Source organism: Mustela nigripes, chromosome 17 (assembly GCF_022355385.1).
Source record: "Mustela nigripes isolate SB6536 chromosome 17, MUSNIG.SB6536, whole genome shotgun sequence".
Classification (NCBI taxonomy): Eukaryota; Metazoa; Chordata; class Mammalia; order Carnivora; family Mustelidae; genus Mustela; species Mustela nigripes.
The window spans coordinates 3,838,708-3,860,040 of record NC_081573.1 but is presented as its reverse complement, the minus strand read 5'-3'; the positions used below and the strand labels follow the sequence as shown (position 1 = coordinate 3,860,040).

General features: G+C 40.2%; 1 protein-coding gene across 2 annotated transcripts in view; it reads right to left on the bottom strand.

Moving 5' to 3' along the window:
* Positions 1-21,333, bottom strand: part of LOC132005480 (sialic acid-binding Ig-like lectin 5) — a 50,417-nt gene that overhangs the window by 21,019 nt on the left and 8,065 nt on the right. Inside the window, exon 1 of one of the 2 annotated variants that reach the window (XM_059382660.1) lies at positions 14,180-14,487. The exons of the other annotated variant lie outside the window; for it this stretch is intronic. The gene's annotated coding sequence lies outside the window, so the exon portion shown is untranslated. Of the gene's footprint in view, positions 1-14,179; positions 14,488-21,333 lie in introns of those variants that run through there. 2 annotated transcript variants of the gene reach the window in all.

The following is a 21,333-nucleotide window of genomic DNA, read 5'->3' as shown; positions in this document are numbered from 1 at the left end:
CATTAAAAAAAAAAAAAAACAGAGGGTGGCCACTTAAACGAAATGGGGGGAGGGAAGGGGAAGGGGGAGGGAAAGAGAGATAAAGAGAGCTCCTGAGTGGGCTTGCTCACCAGTCTCTGTCTTTCCTCTTATTAAGAACATTAATCCCAGGGGCGCCTGGGTGGCTCAGTGGGTTAAAGCCTCTGCCTTCGGCTCGGGTCATGGTCTCAGGGTCCTGGGATCGAGTCCCGCATCAGGCTCTCTGCTCAGCGGGGATCCTGCTTCCTCCTCTCTCTCTGCCTGCCTCTGCCTACTTGTGATCTCTGTCTGTCAAATAAATAAATAAAATCGTTAAAAAAAAAAAAAAGAACATTAATCCCATCACGGGGGTTCCACCTGCAGGACCACATCTAAACTTAACCACCTTCCAGAGGCTTCCCTCCAACTGATCACACGGGGGTTAGGTCATCAACATATGCATTTAGGATGAACTTAGGATGGGAGGACACAAACATTTAGTCCATAACAACCAACCAACCAAGGGCAGGTAGAAGTTACTTAGTCGGAGCTGGCTATAGGAAGGGAGTCGACCACCATCACTGGCACTTGGGCAGGGACTCGAAGGCGGGCAGAGGATTGGGAAAGCTTCACTGAGGAGAAAAGAGAAGACTTCCTGGTTGTGTGTGTCCTGGTTGGAGGCTGTTGATCTGAGGAAGCTGGAGGAGGGTTAACTAGAAGGGAGACTCCCTAACTGACCGGTTAGGGTACACAGTGGCTTTCTCTGTTTGGTCCTAAATTGAGAGCAGGGGCAAAAACCAGGGAAGCCATCAGTTATTAATCAAGTCCTGGCCATGTGTGGCTGCTCCATACAGGGGTTAGCGTTTGGTGTCCTGAATCCATTGTCAGAGATGTGGTGTGATTTCCCACAAGTCTGATTTGTCGGCAGTAGGCTGGCTTCCAGGCTGGTGGCTTATGGGTGAGAGTTCTGTTTTTACATACGTCTGAGTTTCCGCCGCTTGCATATGCAGTCTCTCGGCGTATGGAGCAACAACCACACTCACAGAGGACCACACAATTCATCTCAGGGAGAGGACCTACAAACTTCCTTTTCAGAACAAATCAATGGCCTTTTGGGGATCTAAACAGAAAGCCAGGATTAGCCGGGAGCTTGGGCTAAAGAGTAGGCTAATATAACTCCACCTGATAAAATCCTGTGACCCCCAAGACTGGCTGAGAGAAAGACTGAGGGCAGCATCGGTGTCAGTGGCAGTACAGGTGGTAAGGACGGAAGCCGGACTCCTTAGGAGAGATGTGATAGGAGACGCAGCTGCTATGAGGCCCCATGGGGTAGGGATGGACTGTGCAGGTTAACATCCCCTTTAGGTTACTTTCTTTTCCGTGGGGTCATTCCCCACTGCTGTCCCCAAATGTTTCATATGTTACCCATAATACCATCGGATTAAAGTGCTAAAGAGGGGCACCTGGGTGGCTTAGTGGGTTGAGGCCTCTGCTTGGGTCATGACCCCAGGGTTCTGGGATCGAGCCCCACATCGGGCTCTCTGCTCAGCGGGGAGCCTGTTTCCTCCTCTATCTCTCTTTGCCTGCCTCGCTGTCTACTTGTGAACTCTGTCAAATAAATAAATAAAATCTTTATAAATAAATAAATAAATAAATAAATAAAATGCTAAAGAATGCAAGAAGTTTTGCTTTCTTTTCCCATATTGCGGGAAAGGACATCACAATGCATGTGATGATTAGGAGAATGGCATCATCTCCTGTAATTCTCCAAAATAATATGCAGAGTGGGCAATGCTGTATATACTGTACTTTTGTGGCATGGGGCCTCCAGTTCTAGTCTCTAGATTTTAAAAAACTGGGGGGCTGCAGGATTTGGGGGACCTCTGGTTTGTTCCATGCATGATGGCTAAAATGCCTGAAGGTATCAATCTGGTGCACAAAAGCTGGACATAACTGAAGGTGACAGAAGGAGGTGAGAACAATGGTAACACACTCGGCATTAGGACACAGTCCAATGCAAAGAAGCTAAAGTACAGGGAGGACATTTTGTGAGGTGCCACCTAGCACAGGTGTCATACACAGGAAGGACAGAGGCCACACTTCACCGGCAGTGGTTTCAGGGCCAAAGATAAAACCAGGCAGTTGTGAAGAGTCTCTCTCCCCTTCACTTGGTTTCCAACAAACAGGCTACGTTGTATTTGTGTTTTGTTTGTTTGGACTGGTTTGGAAATATTTTAACAAATAAACTTAAAACATTTCAATATTGGGAGATATATATATATATATATATATATATATATATATACATATATATATAATGTTATATATTAAAATATAATATTATAATAGTATGTATATTATGTATATATTTTTTTAAATTTACTTTTATTTTTTTAAGTAGGCTTCATGCCTAGCATGGATTCCAACATGGAGCTTGAACTCATGACGCTGAGATGAAACCTGAACCAATATCAAGAGTCAGCTGCTTAGCGGACTCAGCCACCCAGGTGTCCTTCAAGATATTTCTTTCTGTCTTTTTTTTTTTTTAATATTTTATTTATTTATCTGACAGAGAGAGAGAGATCACAAGTAGGCAGAGCAGCAGGCAGAGAGAGTGGGGGAAGCAGGGTCCTCCCCTCCAACGAGCAGAGAGCCCAACGCAGGGCCCCATCCCAGGACCCCAAGATCATGACCTGAGCTGAAGGCAGAGGCCCAACCCACTGAGCCACCCAGGCACCCCAAGATATTTCTTCAGAAATTAAAAGATCCAGTATTCTCGCCTGGTAGCAGTCAGCCGGGGCTGCACAGGAATTGACTGCCTTTATACCGCTGTGCTCCCCAACACCATGCACCAATGCCTCCTTCTACTAAAGCCAAATGCAGGGACCATCCGTCAGGTACTTTCCTTACGCTAGTCTGCCCCACTCATTTACTGTACTGCCTTGTCTGTGTAGAGATTCAATTTGGGGGAAAACCCCTCAGTATCTGGTCCTGGTTTGAGGAAGTATTGCTATCCTTAAAATATTGAATATTCAAATTAAATATTCAAATTGAATGACCTAGCTCTTACTGAGGGCTTCTTTAATTTCTCTCAGCAACATTTTCAGTTTCAGGTGTCAAGGTCTTAATTTGGTTAGTTTTACTTTTAAGGAATGTCGTGATTTGGTTTGCTTTTTAAAATGATATTTAAAATGTTTTAAATAAAATGATATTGTATTTTTTATTTAATTTTCTGACATTTGCTAATACAGATATAGAAATCATTTCTGTAGGTGGACTTTGGTTACAGTAACTCTACCGAATTACATATTAATTCCAGTAGTTTGCTTGTCTGTTTTGAATTTTCTATGTAAATGATCTTGTCATTGGAAACAATGATGTTACTTCTTCCTCTCCAATTACACTGCCTTTTCACTGCTTCATTGAAGCCTCCAGTAGTTTCATCACAACTCTGAGTAGAAGGAATGAAAATAGAGACCCCTGGCTGGCTCAGTCAGAAGACAGTGAGACTCTTGATCTTGGGGTTGTGAGTTTGAGCCCCATGCTGGGTGTGGAGATTACTTTTAAAATTTAAAAAAAAAAAACAACCATATATTTTAAAGAAGAAAAAGGAGGAGGAGGAGAAGAAGGAGGAGGAAGATAGAGGAAGAGGAAGGAGAAGGAGAAGGAGAAATAGAAGAAGTGAAATAGACATCCTTGTCTCTTTCTTGACCTTAGGGAAACAGCATTCAATATTTCACTATTCAGTGTAATTAAAGACAGTGCCATGTAAATACAGTGATTCCTGTGTCATTCACCAAAACATTCTAGATGATAGTTTGCATTTATTTACACACAGGTTTCTAAAAAAAAAATTAATTCATTCGTCACAGCTTATCATCTGGAGATCTCTCCATAATCGGAATGTCCGCCCTCTCTTGAAAATGTTGATGATCTGGCACTCGCGTGTGACAGAAACCAGCTGGGACCGAGCAGGACCTGCGGGCTTTATTGTGGGGCATTCTCCCAGCAGGTGCTGTGGTCTCCTTGGACCTGGGGCCAAAGCCCAGATACCGTTTTTCAGTATACCTGCCCCATTATTGTCCTTTACCCCATGTCTCCTAGCTCATTTTCTATACCTGCCTTTCTGTTGTGGGGCTTAGTTTTGCATCCGCTGGGAAAATAGATGCACTGCCCCATCAAGCCAAAAATTCCTCTAACCAGAGTTTCACTCTTCATTTCTCAACAGTAGACCCTGTTCGACCGGAGCCGGGGAGGCAATCAAGGTCCAAGTCTGCCCCCTGCTGGACAAAGTGCTCTCGGCATGGTAGGCCAGTAAAGTCGGGAGTGAACAGGATTCCCAACTTAGACGCCTAATAATGCTCCAGCTCTCTCTTCCAACACAATTTTGACAAAGAATAAAGAAGGGCGCCTGGGTGGCTCAGTGGGTTAAAGCCTCTGCCTTCAGCTCAGGTCATGATCCCAGGGTCCTGAGATCGAGCCCCACATAGGACTCTCTGCTCAGCAGGGAGCCTTCTCCCCTCCCCCCCTCTCTCTGTCTGTCTCTCTGCCTACTTGTGATCTGTCTTTAAAAAAAAAAAAAAAAGAATAAAGTAGAAAAAGAAAATAGCATGAAAAAATTATAAGGAGGGGCGCCTGGGTGGCTCAGTGGGTTAAGCCGCTGCCTTCCGCTCAGGTCATGATCTCAGGGTCCTGGGATGGAGTCCTGCATCAGGCTCTCTGCTCAGCAGGGAGCCTGCTTCCTCCTCTCTCTCTCTCTCTCTCTGCCTGCCTCGCTGCCTACTTGTGATCTCTCTCTGTCAAATAAATAAATAAAATCTTTAAATATATATATATATAAGGAGAAGTGCCCAGCTGACTCAGTCGGTGTAGCATTCGACTTTTGATCTCGGGGTTGTGAGTTTGAGCCCCTCTTTGGATGTAGAAATTACCTAAAAATAAGATTTTCTTTTTTTAAGATTTAAAGATTTTTAAAATTTATTTGAGAGAGAGGGAGGGATCACAAGTAGGCAGAGAGCAGGCAGAGAGAGAGGAAGGGAAGCAGACTCCCTGGCGAGCAGAGAGCCCATTCCAAGGACCCTAAGATCATGACCTGAGCTGAAGGCAGAGGCTTAACCACTGAGCCACCCAGGCCCCCTTCTTTTTTTTAGAGTATTTTAATTTATTAACTGCATCACACACACAAACACACACACACACACACACACACACACAAATCGTAGGCTGTAGCAGCTTCCCACTTATAAGGAAATTAAAGAAAACTTATATAAGAAAACAATACAAATGGAGCTAGTAAATCTAGGGTAAATTATTAAAGAGAAAACAATGACAATGAAAAATTAAAATGGGACTTAGAAGCATAAAGTACAATGCTTGGCACACAGAAAATAAAAACTAGTGCACAGATTCCAAGTTCAGGAAAATCACACAGGATGCAGGGGAAAGAACAAAAAGGTGGAAATAGTGAAAGGGAAAGTGAGTTCTGGAGGAACTTTTCCAAAACATAAGTTGCAAAAACTCTTCTTAGGAAGAGATTGAATTTGTTAAATAGATTGGTAATTATGAAATAAACTGACAGAATCAGATTAAGTTATTTTATTTAATTTTAAAAGATTTTATTTTTAAGTAATCTCTACACCTAACGTGGGGCTCAAACCCATGACCCCAAGACCAAGGGTCACTCACTTTTCCAACTGAGCCAGCCAGGTGCCCCATACTAAATTATTTTAAACTATCAACACACAGACGATTCTGACTCAAAGTAAACTAAATATAAAAATTAAAACTTCCCAATTATTTGTATAAAGCCAGCACTATAACTCTAATATGGTAACACACCATGGCCAAAGGGATCTCCTAAAATCCAGGTGCCTTTCCCAACAAAAATCCCCTTATATAAGATTATTTCTTTAATTTAGAAGTCTACTTGGGGTGCTTGGCTGGCTCAGAAGGAAGAGCACAGGACTTGATCTCACGGCCAAGAGTTCAAGCCCCACAATGGGTGTGGAGGTTACTAAAAATAACAAACTTAAAAAAAAAAAAGTCTTTCAAATTCTACTTACCTACCTATCTGTCAGGTCATATAAAACAAAAGTAAGTTAAATGCTTCCTTGCAAAACACTGCATTGGCTTATTCCAAGGTCTACTCCTTATGGGTAAGGAGAACAAAAGCAAAAGGAAAGGCAGAGGGGCACCTGGGTGGCTCAGTCAGTGAAGTGTCTGCCTTCTGCTCTGGTTATGACCTTAGGGTCCTCGGATAGAGCCCTTCATCGGGCTCCAAGCTCAGCGTGGAGCTTGCTTGAGATTCTCTCTCTGCCCCTCCCACTCCTGCTTGCTCTTTCTCTCTCTCTCTAAAATAAAATCAAATAAAAACAAAATCTGAAAAAAAAAAATCTGAAAAAAAAAAAAAAGGTATATAAACAGTCACTCCCCACAACGCTGGTGAAGCTTTTTCTGCTCACAGGTCCTGTCCCTGTGCTTTAATAAAATCACCTTTTTTGCACCAAAACCTCTCAAGAATTCTTTTCTGACCATTCACTCCCGGACACCACATAAAATCACATCACTTGGACCACTTCACTCTGCCATCTTTACACATTCCCAAAGCAATTCCTTCTAGTTCGAAGTCTTTAAATACTATCCAATATTGATAACTCCCAAATGTGTATCCTCCTTCTGGTCCTCTCCCCAAAGCTCCAGATTCATTCCATTTAATTGCCTGCTTGGGTATCTAATATGCACCTTAAACTCACCATGCCCAAGCCTTACTCTACATTTCTGTTGCATGCCCGCTCTTCCCACAAACTTCCCCATCTCAGGAGTTAACTCTGTTTTGCAGGTGCACAGGTCAAAGACCTCAGACCCATCCTTGTCCCCTCTCCTTCTCACTCACCCTACATCCTGTCAGAAATCCCCTCAGCTCTGCATTCAGAATATATCCAGAATTCATCTTCTCCTTTTTTCTCCTCTCCTTCCTTTCTCTTCTTTTCTTTTTCCCTTCTGAGCAGTAGGGCGCAGGTGTGGCAGAGCTAGATGGATACCTGGGCAGAGAGGTGGCTGGGAATGGGGTGTCTCAAACACAGTGAGGAGGGTGTCTAGTCCAGAATGTCACAGAGGAATGTCAGAACCTGAGCAAGACGAGGAGGGCGTTTACATGTGTTCGCTCTCAGAACATCCCATCAGGGAAAACAGACTAGCAGGATAAGGAGGGCAACCACACTGGAGGGGAATGGTGGCTGAGAGGGAGAGCTAGTTACATTCAGGGGGTCTGATGAAACAAGTAAATATATTTTGGATAATGGGAAACAGATTTCTCATTTTCAGAGAAGGAATTGACACATAGAGGAAAGCAGAAACTAGAATGACCTGTGTGGTATTGGATTGGAACTGGAGGTAAAGGACTGGACACATGGATTTCAGTATTTGTTTTGTAAATGAATGAATGAATGTGTGCAGACAAAAGGCTATTGCCAACGAAGTCAGAAAAAAGACAATGCCCCCTGCTATCACAATTATTATTTAACATTCTAATAGTTGGGCTCTTAGTTGCAAAGGAAACCAATTGGGGTTAACTAAAAAGAAAAAAAAAAGGAATTCATTCAGAGGACATGGGGCAGCTGATAGTTTGGATGAGAAAGCTAAAGTAGAAAGTTTAGAAAATGGGTCAGAACCCAAGGAAACAATGAAAGGAGAATGGTCACCAAGTTTGCCTAGGGACAGCCTGGTCCAGTGCCAAAGCCATCCAAATGAGCACTGACCCATTCCTGATGTCTTTATAAATCTCAGTGTGAGTTCAGTCAGACACCTGCATGCTGGCCACGAGGTTTCTGGGAAAACAAGTGTCTGGCCTTTAGGTCCTTAATGGTAGGAAGTAGGACCCCACAACAGTAGAATTCTCAAACAGAGAGAGCTCAGAGGCTCCGCGCAGACATCGTTCTGACGGTGTCCACCAAATGCAGTTACAAAACAGAACCAAACAAGAGGTATAGATACTGGAAAGGATATATCCTTATTTCTTGCAATTAGACAGAAAATGAACTGGAAAAAGTATTAGAAGCAATATGATAACTCAACCAAGGTGTGGAGTTACACCACAGTTTTTCAATTTCAGCATTATTTATATTTGGAACCGGATAATCCCTTGTTGTGGGGAGAGCGAGTTAAAGCAGATCTCTGTCTTCTGCTTACTAATGCCAGTAGCACCCCTCTCCCTGACTCGGGACAAACAAATGTCTCCAGACCTTGCCAGATGTCCCCAGGAGGGAGAGCAAAATCATCCCCACTTGGATTGAGTTGTACAATTAATTTATAAAAATTGGTAACTTTCTTACATTAGAAAAACAACCAATCAAAAATTACAATGGGAAAATACTTTTTGTTCATACATAAATTACCTTAAAATCATATTAAATCCAGCTGGAATGACATCATGTGTGGTGTGAGATAGAGATCTAAGTTTACTTGTTGATTCTTCATAAAACCTTGATTAGTATATTTATCTTATATCTTGCCAAGTCAAAGAACTTGATAATGAGTTCTGTTTCTCTGTAAATTCTCTTGGGTTTTCTAAGTAAAGGATCATAACATTTGCAAAAGATGACCATCTTGTCTTTTCATTTCTCATATTTACACTGTTCATCTCAATTTCCTGTCTAGCTGCCTTTCCTAACACTTCAGAAGCAATTATAATTGTGTTAATAGTGAGACTGCCTTTGTTCCTGGCATAAATGGGAAGACTTTAGAATTTCACCATTATCACTAATGACTTTTTAAAAAATATTTTATTTATTTATTTGACAGAGAGATCACAAGTAGGCAGAGAGGCAGGCAGAGAGAGAAAGGAGGAAGCAGGCTCCCTGCTGAGCAGAGAGCCTGATGCGGGGCTCCATCCCAGGACCCTGAGATCATGACCTGAGCGGAAGGCAGCGGCTTAACCCACTGAGCCACCCAGGCACCCTCACTAATGACTCTTAAATTTCTTTAGCAGTTGGGATGGCTGTACTCTGTTGGATTCATATAATTCTTTTCTAGATATTCTGAAATAGTGATTTTGACTTTTTGGCCTACTGTCAGAGAATGTTTTTCTTCCATTTTTGCTGTGTGTATATGTGATTTTTGCTATTTTGTGATGGATATAATGATTCATTAATTATATGAAACAGATCTTCTATGTGGCTACAGAGCACTTAAAATATGGCTAGTTGTAACTCCCTGAATATTCAATTTTATTTCCCTTTAAAATTAATTTAATTTTTTTTATTTTTAAGTAATCCCTACACCCAATGTGGGCCTGAAACTCACAACCCCAAAATCAAGAGTTGCATGCCTTACCGACTGAGCCACTTAATTAATTTAAGTGTACATAGCAGCATATGGCTATTGGCTACCACATTAGACAGGACAGCTCTAAAATTTTACATATTTTTATACATTGAATCTACCCTGGCCGAGAGAGGTGAATTAAAATCTCTTAGTATAGGTCAGTATTTGTGTATTTCTCCTCATGTTCTGCGGTTTTTGCTGTTTAAATTATAATGCGATATTATATGATATGTAGAATATTGTGGCTGCTAAATCATTCTTGTCTAATACATCTTTTATCCTTATAAAGTATCTCTCTTTATCTTGTTTATGGCTTTTTGTCCTAAATTCAGTTTGGCTGTATATTAAAATTGAAGCCCTGCTTTCTTTTTCCTTCCATTGGTCTCATTCGCCTTGGCGCATCTTTTCATTTGTAGACTTTCTCAGTCAATTTGTTTTAACATGTCTCTTATATTCCCAGAAAATAGTTGGATTTTACTGTGTGATGTGATGTGATAATTGCTTTTTTAAAAAATATGTAGAACAGGCACATTTAAATTCATTCCTATGACAGATATATTTCACTTTAGTTTTATCAACATTTTAATGTTATGCTTTCTGTTTTTATTGTTTCTTTTGAAATTATATTTCACAATATGGTGTGTGTTTTCATTGCATTGGGGTGTGTGTGTGTGTGTGTGTGGTCTTTCTTCACTGTGAGCAACGACAAAATTAGAATCTTTCCACTTCCTCTCACCCCCTCCACACCCAATTTTAGTTGACTTTGCTGTTTTTCTTAGTTCTTCTGGATTTTACTTTTACATCTTAAAATACGCATCCTCCTACTTTTGATCTACCTTAACGTTTTATTTTACTCCACCTGTGAAAACTTAGGGAATCTGTGTTCTACCACTTTTCATCCTTCATTCCTCCCAATCTTTGTCAGTATATTATTTTTATAGGCAAATGACTCATAATACTTTCGTTCTGTCACAACAGTCCCCATCGTTGTCTTACTTTGAGTCCAACAGGTCAGGAGATTAGTGTTGACTGGTTTAAAGTTCATCATTTTGTAGAGGGGCCGGTACCGTTGGCTGGTTTTTCCACAGCTGCTCTCTCTGCCCCTTTTACTGTTCTCACCACCTGCTATAGAGACTGAAGTGGTAAGAAGCTAGTTCTCCACATTTATGTAAATGATCTTCATCTCACTGTTATAGACAGTTTCTTCCACTGAACCTCGGGAAGGTAGACACAGGCTGGTCCAGCCATAAATTGTTCTTACAATCTACCATGACAGAACAAATTGGATCCTTTCTCTTTTCTGTCATTCATTTATCAAATCTCTTAGAAAAGTAATGAAGGTGTTTGTTTTCAGATGGCATGTGAATATACCATAAATCTAATGTTATGAAATTAGTATAATATTGGAATAGGAATAGAAAAATTGATCAAAGAGCACAGTAAAGCGTCCCCAGTAGATCCACGTCTGCATGAGAATTTTAACAATAACAACTGTGACAGTCCTATTCAAATGAGAAAAAAGTTTATTTAACAAACATGCCTTGGCTAAACAGACTTATATAAACAGACCTATCTAATAATAAAGGAGGACTCACATCTCAGCTCATACCATATACAAAGAGGCATGCCACAACGGAACATTTTTTAAAAGTTGTGGAAGTATTAGAAGAAAATCAAGGCAATCAGGTGGCTGTGGAGGTAACCTTAAGCAGGAAACCCAAAAGCTCTGAAGTGGGGGAAGAGTCATGTGGCTATATGGATATAAAAACTTTAGTCAAGAAACAGGCTCTTTACTATAAACAACAGGGGTGCCTGGGGTGCTCGGTCGTTAAGCCTCTGCCTTCAGCTCAGGTCATGATCCCAGGGTCCTGGGATAGAGCCCCACATCAGGCGCTCTGCTCAGTAGGAGGCCTGCTTCTCCCTCTCCCACTCCCCCTGCTTGTGTTCTCTCTCCACTGTCTCTCTCTCTCCGTCAAATAAATAAATAATTTTTTTTAAAAAAATGACAGACAACAAACTGATGGTTACCAGGGGGGAGGGGAGGGGTTGGTGGTGGGTTAAATAGAAGATGGGGATTGAGGAGGGCACTTGTGATGAGTGCCAGGTGTTGTATGGAAGTATGGAATCACTAAATTCTAAGCCTGAAACTCATACTACACTGTATGTTAACTAACTGGAATGTAAATAAAAACCTTCAAAAAATAAAACTTAAGGGTGCCTGGGTGGCTCAGTGGGTTAAAGCCTCACCTTCAGCTCAGGTCATGATCTCAGGGTCCTGAGATCAAGACCCGCATCAGGCTCTCTGCTCGGCGGGGAGCCTGCTTCCTCCTCTCTCTCTCTACCTACCTCTCTCCCTACTTGTGATCTCTGTCTGTCAAATAAATAAATAAAATCTTTAAAAAATAATAATAATAAAGTAAAATAAAACTTAAAACTTAAGGAAACAATTAAAACCTTTGTATGGTAAAATACACCAAAACTATAATGAGCGTATTAAGGGTCATGGATAGTAAATTTTTCAATACTGATGGTTGATTAAAAAAAAAAAATCAAGATCTATATTCTACAAGATGGAAAAAAAAAGACAACCCAATAGAAAATAGGCAAAGAATGAGAATAGATAATTCATAGAAAAGCAAATCCAAAAAGCTGAACATGAAACAAATGCTCAAATTAACCAGGAGTTTGAAAAATGTTTATCTGCATAAAAACAAGATGTCATATTAGATGGCAGAATACAAGGAATTAGTTCAACATAGAGAGTTAAAATTAAAACTGCATGGTGGTCTAACTTTAATATTTTAACATTAGAGCATGGGAATAATGATTTCTCAGCATTTTTAACGTTACCTCTTTTTTCTCTGTTCACCATATTGCACAGTTCAGATACTAAATAAATGCTCACTTTGCCAGTAAAGGATCCCCATTATGGTGATCTTGCCACCAGGTTATTAACTTTTCCTTCCTCACTTAGAGAAAGTGATTAAAGGAAAGGATTACTTCCTCTTCAGGAAAATTTGGTCAAAAGTGATGATGTAATTTCATTAAAGATGAACCGCAAACTGAATCTTCACTGCTTTCTCAACAGTTCCAGAAGCAAACTTAAAATTGTTGCTCCCAGCTCTATTTTTTGTGAAGTATAACCTAAAGATGCATGAAAAAGATGCATTCATACACATATCATGAGTATTTTTTTAAAGATTTTATTTATTTATTTGACAGAGATCACAAGTAGGCAGAGAGGCAGGCAGAGAGAGAGGAGGAAGCAGGCTCCCTGCTGAGCAGAGAACCCGATGCGAGGCTCGATCCCAGGACCCTGGGATCATGACCTGAGCCGAAGGCAGAGGCTTTAACCCACTGAGCCACCCAGGCATCCCTACATGAGTAATTTTAAAGTAAACTCTTATTGTCACATAGATCAAGAAAAGAAATATACACAATATTTCAGAATCTCCTCCACCTGTTTTCTCAATAACTCCTCATCCCTCCAGAAGTTGGCAACATTCTAACTTTTTGATAATCTTGACCTCACTCTTCTTTTTTTTTTTTTAAGATTTTATTTATTTATTTGACAGACAGAGATCACAAGCAGGCAGAGAGACAGGCAGAGAGAGAGGAGGAAGCAGGCCTCCCGCCGAGCAGAGAGAGCCCAATGTGGGGCTCGATCCCAGAACCACAGGACCACGACCTGAACCGAAGGCAGAGGCTCCAACCCACTGAGCCACCCAGGCATCCTTTTTCTTTTTAATGCCATCCCTTACATAGTTTTTTTTGCCCATTTTCAAGATTAGGTATTTATTTACATGAAACAAGACTACCTATTCTTTTATATCTTATTTTCTCTAACATTTTGTGTGTGAGTTGTCTATGGCATTGTATACTTCTAGTTCATTTCTTTTCCTGGCTGCATAGTATTCCATCATGTGGATATATCACACTTTGCTTACCCATCTGATTCTAAGTGGACATATAAATTGCTCCCAGAGTGGTACCATGACAAATGAAATTGTTGTGAACATTCTTACATGTACATTTGGTGTAACTGTGCACAAGTATCTGTAGGGAAGCAGGTCTCAGAATTTATAATTTCAGGACTCCTTTACACTGTGAAAAAAGAATTGAGAGAACCAAGAGCTTTTGCTTATTCAGATTATATTAATGAATACTTGCCTTATTAGGAATAAAAATGGGGGGGTACATGGGTGGCTCAGTCAGTTGAGTGTCCCACTCCTGATTTTGGCTCAGGTCATGATCTGAGTCATGAGATAGAGCCCTGCAACTCGCTCAACGCTGAGTGTGAAGCCTGCTTAGGATTCTCTTTCTGGGGAGGAGTGAGACGGCAGAGGAATAGGAGACCTCATTTGGTCGGGTCCCAGGAATTCAGCTACATAGTTATCAAACCATCTAAACCCAACAACTCAACTCAACTACAAACTCAACAGGAGATGGAAGAGAATAGCAGCAATTCTAGGAATAGAAACACGACCACTTTCTGGAAGGCAGAGCATGCGGAGAAGTGACTGGAGGTGAAATAGGGGAAGATAGACTACAGGGGGAGGGGCTCCCGGCAGGCAGCGGAGCAGCAGAGCACAAAATTGGAACTTTTAGAAGTCTGCTCCACAGAGGGACATCGCTCCAGAGGATAAACAGGGGATGGAGCACTTGTGGGGACAGTGTGGTCTCAGGTCCCTTGTGGTCACAGAAAGACTGGGGGTGTCTGAGTGTGGCAGAGCTCCCAGGTATCAGAGTGGGGAAGCCCAGTGACGGAGCTGAGGATGAGCTCTCAGCTCCGGTTACCTTAAACTGTGATCCATGGCACAGTTGGATCACTGCTCTTTGATCCAACTCTTTGATCACTCACCTTCCTCCTCTGGGAGAAGCAGCACGACAGGAATCTGCTGGGTTTGGAGACTCCAAACAGGGCCGTGCACCAGAGACAGAAATGCTCAGTCACAGGCCGGGTGGGCTCGGAGCATGGCCAGAGACCAGGGAGATGGGAGGGATTCACTGCTTTTCTCCAAGGGCACACTTAGGAGTGGGGCCCTGAGCTCTTGGCTCCTCCAGGCCAGAGACTGGGAGGCCACCATTTTCATTCCCGTCCTCCAAAGCTGTATGGAAAGCACTCAGGGAACAAAACTATGAAAGCAAAACCACACAGATTACTTAGCCCAGCCCCTGACAAGGGCAATACAATTTCACCTCAGGCAAAGATATTTGAAAATCAGGTAACAGGCCCCTCCCCAAGAAGATCAACAAGAACATCCAGCCAAGACCAAGTTCACCAATCAATGAGAACTGCAAAACTTCAGAGCTGGGGAAAACAGCACAGAATTCATGGCTTTTTCCCCATGATTCTTCAGTCTTTCAAAGTTAAATTTTTAAAATTTTATTTCTTTCTTATCCTTTTTAAAAAATTTTTCCTCTTTCTTATTTTAGCCTTTTTAAACTATTTTATCTTTAAAAAAAACTATTTTATCTTATCAATACCTCTTTAAAAATCTACTTTAATTTTCATTGTTGTAGTCATATTCTATCCCTTCTTTGTATTTAACCTTATTTTTTGCATACATATAAGTTTTTCTTTCTTTAAAATTTTGGGATACAGTTTCTTCTAACAGACGAAAATAGACCCAAAATCATGTGTGTGGCTCTATTCTATTCATCATCATATAGATAGATAGATATATCTTTATATATATTATATTATATATTTATATATTATATAATTTATTATATTATATACATAAGGATATATATGTGTATATATATCCTTTATTCTCCCCCCCAAGTTTTGGGTCTCTTCTGATTTCATTAATGTATATTTCTCTGGGATCGTTGCTACCCTCTTAGTATTTTGTTCTCTCATTCATTTATTCTTCTCTGGATAAAAAGATAAGGCAGAAAACTCACCTCAAAAAAAAAAAAAAAAGAAAGAAAGAAAAGAAAAGAAAAAGAGGCAGTACCAACAGCTAGGGACCTAATCAATACGGACGTTAGTAAGATGTCAGACCTAGAGTTCAAAATGACATTTATAAAGATGCTAGCTGGGCTTGAAAAAACCATAGAAGACACTAGAGAATCCCTTTCTGGAGAAATAAAACCCCTTTTTGGAGAAGTAAATGAACTAAAATCTAACCAAGTTGAAATTAAAAAAGCTATTAATGAGGTGCAATAAAAAATGGAGGCTCTTACTGCTAGGATAAATGAGGAAGGAGAGAGAATTAGTGATATAGAAGACCAAATGATAGAGAATAAAGAAGCTGAGAAAAAGAGAGACAAACAACTACTGGGCCATGAGGGGAGAATTCAAGAGATAAGTGAAACCATAAGATGAAACAATATTAGAATAATTGGGATCCCAGAAGAAGAAGAAATGGGTGGGGCAGAAGGTATATTGGAGCAAATTATACCAGAGGACTTCCCTAATTTGGGGAATAGAACAAGCATCAAAATCCAGAAGGCACAGAGAACCCCCCTCAAAATCAATTAAAAAGGTCAACACCCTGTCCTCTAATAGTAAAACTTACAAGTATCAGTGACAAAGAGAAAATCCTGAAAGCACCTCGGGGCAAGAGGTCTGTAATACACAATGGTAGAAATATTAGATTGGCAGCAGACCTATCCACAGAGACCTGGCAGGTCAGAAAGGACTGGCATGATATATTCAGAGTACTAAATGAGAAAAATATGCAGCCAAGAATATTATATCCAGCTAGGCTGTCATTAAAAATAGAAGGAGAGATAAAAAGCTTCCAAGACAAACAAAAACTAAAAGAATTTGTAAACACCAAACCATCCCTACAGGAAATATTGAAAGGGCTCCTCTAAGCAAAGAGAGAGCCTAAAAGTAACATAGACCAGAAAGGAACAGAGACAATATACAGTAACAGTCACCTTACAGGAAATATAATATTACTAAATTCATACCTTTCAATAGTTATCCTGAATGTAAATGGGCTAAATCCTCCAATCAAAAGGTACAGGGTATCAGAATGGATAAAGAAACAAGACTCATCAATATGATGTCTGCAAGAAACTCATTTTAGGCCCAAAGGCACCTCCAGATTTAAAGTGAGGGGGGTAGAAAACAATTTATCATGTTAATGGACATCAAAAGAAAGCTTCCCAGAAGGCTTCCCAGGGAAATTCTACCAAACATTTAAAGAAGAATTAATACCTATTCTCCTGAAACTGTTTCAAAAAATAGAAATGGAAGGGAAACTTTCAAGCTCATTTTATGAGGCCAGCATCACCTTGATCCCAAAACCAGACAAACACCCCATCAAAAAGGAGAATTACAGACCAATATTCCTGATGAACATGAATGCAAAAATTCTCCCCAAAATACTAGCCAATAGGATCCAACAGTACATTAAGAGGATTATTAATCACAACCAAGTGGGATTTATTCCTGGACTGCAAGGTTGGTTCAACATCCTCAAATCAATCAATGTGATACAATACATTAATAAAAGAAAGAACAAAAACCATATGATATTCTTAATAGATGCTGAAAAAGCATTTGACAAAGTACAGCATCCTTTATTTTTTTGTTTGTTTGTGTGTTTTTTTGGTTTGTGTGTGTGTGTGTGGGTTTTTTTTTTTTTTTTGCCAGAATTACTTTTATTCATCACAGAAGTAAATCATTGGGAACAATCATGGTAACACATATATGCAAGGAAGAAAGAAAAAGTCTCTACAGCATCCTTTCTTGATCAAAACTCTTCACAGTGTAAGGATAAAGGGTACATACCTCAATATCATAAAAGGCATCTATGAAAAACCCACAGCAAATATCATTCTCAATGGGAGAGAACTGAGAGCTTTTCCCCTAAGGTCAGGAATACGGCAGGGCCGTCCACTATCACCTCTGCTATTCAACATAGTACTAGAAGTCCTAGCCTCAGCAATCAGAAAACAAAAAGAAATAAAGACATCCAAAGAAGCCAAACTCTCACTCTTTGCAGATGATATGATACCCTATGTGGAAAACCCAAAAGACTCCACTCCAAAACTGCTAGTACTCATACAGGAATTAAGTAAAGTGTCAGGATATAAAAGCAAAGCACCATATATATACACCAAAAACAAGACAGAAAAAAGAGAAATTAAGGAGTTAATCCCATTTACAAGTGCACCTAAAACCATAAGATACCTAGGAATAAACATAACCAAAGAGGTAAAGGATCTGGACTCAGAAAACTATAGAGTATTCATGAAAGAAATTGAGGAAGACACAAAGAAATGGAAAAACATTCCATGCCCATGGATTGGAAGAACAAATGTTGTGAAAATGTCTATGCTACCTAGACCAATCTATATATTCAATGAAATCCCTATCAAAATACCATCAACTTTTTTCATAGAGCTGGAACAAATAATCCTAAAATTTATGGAACCAGATAAGACCCCAAATAATCAAAGGAAAGTTGAAAAAGAAAACCAAATTTGGAAGCATCACAATTCCAGACTTTAAGTTCTATTACAAAGCTATAATCATCAAGACAGTATGGTACTGGTACAAAAACAGGCACATAGATTAATGGAACAGAATAGAGAGCCCAGAAATAGACCCTAAACTCTATGGTCAATTAATCTTCGACAAAGCAGGAAAGAATATCTAATTGGAAAAAGACTGCTTCTTCAAGAAATGGTGTTGGGAAAATTGGATGGCCACAAGCAGAATGAAACTGGACCATTTCCTTATACCATGAACAAAAATAGACTCAAATGGATGAAAGACCTATGTGGGAGACAGGAATCCATCAAAATCCTAGAGGAGAACACAGGCAGCAATCTCTGTGACCTCAGCCACAGCAACTTCTTGCTAGACAGGTCTCCAAAAGCAAGAGAAACAAAGGCAAAAATGAACTATTGGGACTTCATCAAGATATAAAGCTTTTGCACAGCAAAGGAAACAGTCAACAAAACCAAAAGACAATCAACAGATTGGGAGAAGATATTTGCAACTAACATATCAGATAAAGGGCTAGTATCCAAAATCTATAAAGGACTTATCAAATTCAACATCCAAAGAATAAATAACCCAGTCAAGAAATGGGCAGAAGACGTGAACAGACATTTCTGCAAAGAAGACATCCAAATGGCCAACAGACACATGAAAAAGTGCTCAACATCACTCAGCACCAGGGAAATACAAATCAAAACCACAGTGAGATACCAACTCACACCAGTCAGAATGGCTAAAATTAACAAGTCAGGAAATGACAGGTGTTGGCGAGGATGTGCAGAAAGGGGAACACTGTTGGTGGGAATGCAAGCTGGTGCAACCACTCTGGAAAACAGTATGTAGGGTACTCAAAAAGTTGAAGATAGAGCTACCCTACAACCCAGAAATCCTCTACTGGGTATCTACCCTAAAGATACAAATGTAGTGATCCAAAGGGGCACGTGCACCCAAATGTTTATAGCAGAAATGTCCATAATAGCTAAACTATGGAAAGAGCCTAGATGTCCATCAACAGATAAATGGATAAAGACGATCTGGTATAATATATATAATGGAATACTATGCAGCCATCAAAAAACCAAAATCTTGGCATTTGCAATGATGTGGATGGAACTAGAGGTATTGTACTAAGTGAAATAAGTCAATCAGAGAAAGAGAACTATCATATGATCTCTCTGATAGGAGGAATTTAAGAGGCAGGGTGGGGAATCATGTGGGGAAGGGAGGGAAAAATGAAACAAGATGGGACTGGGGAGGGAGACAAACCATAAGAGATTCTTGGATCTCAGGAAGCAAACTGAGAGTTGCTGGAGGGGAGAGGGGTAGGAGGAATGACATGGCTGGGTGATGGACATTGGGGAGGGTATGTGCTATGGTGAATGCTGCACAGACCTGTACCCCTGAAACAAATAATACATTATATGTTAATAAAAAAATTATTGGGAACCCTATAAATAAATAGAGAAACTGAAAAAAAAAAAGGATTCTCTTTCTTCCTCTCCCTCTGCCCCTCCCCATCCCCGCTTACATTCTCTCTCTCAGAAAATAAAGTACGTTAACATGAATAATATATTCAATGAAAAACACCTATATCTCTTAAAACATAAGTCAATGATAAGAGTGGCATTGTTTTTTTTGTGTGTGTGTGTGAATATTTTTAATGTCTGGCTTTATGGAACAGACTGTGGGAATTCCCAGCCTCCATAATTGCATGAGCCAATTCCCTATAACAAATCTCTTCCTATGTATCTATACCCTATTTGTTCTGTTTCTCCAGACGACCCTGACTAATAGACCCATCCTCTATTAGGGGACAGATATAAGTCTCCCTGACTTCAGATACCATCCTTCCCTTCCTTGTCCCAGCAGGATGGGGAGGTGGTAATAGCTTCCCATGGTTACTTGTTCTGGATTTCTCACCATCCTTTATTAGACCTCTTAATCTTGCCACACCTCTGTATCTAGTTATACCTCTACTAGTTTATATTTAATTGGGCCCCTGACAATGCGTCAGTTTCCAACTGAGATTCTGACTGATACATCTATACATTTGCCCCATTTTTGCTCTGGGATCATTTTCCTTTTGCGATTTAAGTACCTTCCTCCAGAAGCAGGTCTAAGTTTGCTTTTCCTTTTGCCCTGGTACTAGCATGTTACCATTTTGTCTTGGTTGTCTTCATTCCAGGAGCCTGTTGAAAACTACAGCTCATTTTCATAATTAGAGTAAATAAATGCTCATTGGTCAAAAGCAGCTTGGAATGTTTTTCTTACTCCTCTGAGTTCCCACTTAATAAACCTTAGCTGGGAAATCTTCACTATATTGTCATATCGTTCATGATTTTGCAAGAACTTTTTAGTATTTTATCCAGTGCTTTTAGTTGTTTTCAACAGAAGAGCTGTTCTAAATAACCCAGCCTGACATTACCAAAAATGAGAAAGTCCTGCCCTTTCTCACATTTTTTTCCCCTAAGGTTTTTGCATGCTCTTGCTATTTTGTAAATTATTCAGGAATGATCTGTTCTTAAGTCTTGAATGAGAAATATGACAATGGAACAAGGCCATAGATTTCCAGGATATCATTGTATTATCTATCTATTGCTGTGTAATAAATTATGCCCAAACGAAGCAGCTTAAAACAATACATTTATTGGGGCATTTGGCTGGCTCAGTTGTAGAGCATATGACTCTTGATATGAGGGTCTTGAGTTCAAGACCCATGTTGGGCACAGAGCCTACTTAACTAAAAGAAAAAAAGAATACAGGGTGCCTTGGTGGTTCAGTGGGTTAAACCTCTGCCTTCGGCTCTGGTCATGATCCCAGAGTCCTGGGATCGAGCCCCACATCAGGCTCTCTGCTCAGGAGAGAGCCTGTTTCCCTCCCTCTCTCTCTCTGCCTGCCTCTCTGCCTACTTGTTATCTCTGTCAAATAAATAAATAAATAAATAAAATCTTTTTTTAAAAAAAGAGAACACATTATTATCTCAGTTTCTATGAGTCAAGGATCTAAGCATAGCTTACCTCAGTCTTCCATTTCACGAGGCTGTCACCAAGGTGTCAGTCCAAGGCTTAAAGTTTCATCTAAAGGCCCTACTTGGATTGACTCACTTCCAGGGTCATTCATTGGTTTTGTGCAACATTCCTCATAGAATGCTGTATTGAGTGCCTCAGTTCCTTGCTAGCTCTTGGACAGAGGATTCCCTCGGTTTCTTGACACACGGGCCTTTCAAAAATGGGAGCTCGCAATATGGCCACTTAATTTATTAACACATGAAAGCAGAGAAGGCAATAGAGAGAATTTGCTAGCAAGACAGACGTCCCAGAACTTTGTAACTTGATCTTGGAAACAAAATGACATCCCATCACTTTTACCATTTCTATTAGTTATAATCAAGTCACTAGATGCAGTCCACCCTCAAGGGGAGTTGGATTACACAAGGGTGTGACTATCAGGAAGTGGAAATCATTGGGAGCCATTATAGAAGGCCATCCACACTATAAAAATGGTGTCTGAATTTCAATCTGTAGCTCACTTTTCAACAGCTACGC